Below are 1310 nucleotides of genomic sequence, written 5' to 3' on the forward strand. Positions count from 1 at the left end.
CAATACAAGAGCAATATGAATTTATATTTTTATGTTGTCTTACAAATGTACTGTCTTGTTGCTATTCAGGTTAAAGGGCCTATTTCAGAGACATATTATATTCAAGTTACTGATAAAATGTCTGTTACTGATATACTGTCTGTTACTGATACACTGTCTGTTACTGATACAATGTCTGTTACTGATACAATGTCTGTTACTGTTACAATGTCTGTTACTGATACAATGTCTGTTACTGATACAATGTCTGTTACTGATATACTGTCTGTTACTGATACACTGTCTGTTACTGATATACTGTCTGTTACTGATATACTGTCTGTTACTGTCTGTTACTGATATACTGTCTGTTACTGATACACTGTCTGTTACTGATACAATGTCTGTTACTGATACAATGTCTGTTACTGATATACTGTCTGTTACTGATATACTGTCTGTTACTGATACACTGTCTGTTACTGATACAATGTCTGTTACTGATACAATGTCTGCTACTGATATACTGTCTGTTACTGATATACTGTCTGTTACTGATATACTGTCTGTTACTGTCTGTTACTGATATACTGTCTGTTACTGATATACTGTCTGTTACTGATATACTGTCTGTTACTGATACACTGTCTGTTACTGATACAATGTCTGTTACTGATACAATGTCTGTTACTGATATACTGTCTGTTACTGTCTGTTACTGATATACTGTCTGTTACTGTCTGTTACTGATATACTGTCTGTTACTGATATACTGTCTGTTACTGATATACTGTCTGTTACTGATACACTGTCTGTTACTGATACAATGTCTGTTACTGATATACTGTCTGTTACTGATACACTGTCTGTTACTGATACAATGTCTGTTACGGATACACTGTCTGTTACGGATACACTGTCTGTTACTGATATACTGTCTGTTACTGATATACTGTCTGTTACTGATATACTGTCTGTTACTGATATAATGTCTGTTACTGATACAATGTCTGTTACTGATACACTGTCTGTTACTGATATAATGTCTGTTACTGATACAATGTCTGTTACTGATATACTGTCTGTTACTGATATACTGTCTGTTACTGTCTGTTACTGATATACTGTCTGTTACTGATATACTGTCTGTTACTGATATACTGTCTGTTACTGATACACTGTCTGTTACTGATATACTGTCTGTTACTGATACACTGTCTGTTACTGATATACTGTCTGTTACTGATATACTGTCTGTTACTGCACATGTCAAGCATCATAATGCTACTTGGGGAAGAGGGGAGGCCAACATTAAATATGAGGGAACAGTC

The sequence above is a fragment of the Coregonus clupeaformis genome, unplaced genomic scaffold, assembly GCF_020615455.1.
Source record: "Coregonus clupeaformis isolate EN_2021a unplaced genomic scaffold, ASM2061545v1 scaf0062, whole genome shotgun sequence".
Taxonomy (NCBI): Eukaryota; Metazoa; Chordata; class Actinopteri; order Salmoniformes; family Salmonidae; genus Coregonus; species Coregonus clupeaformis.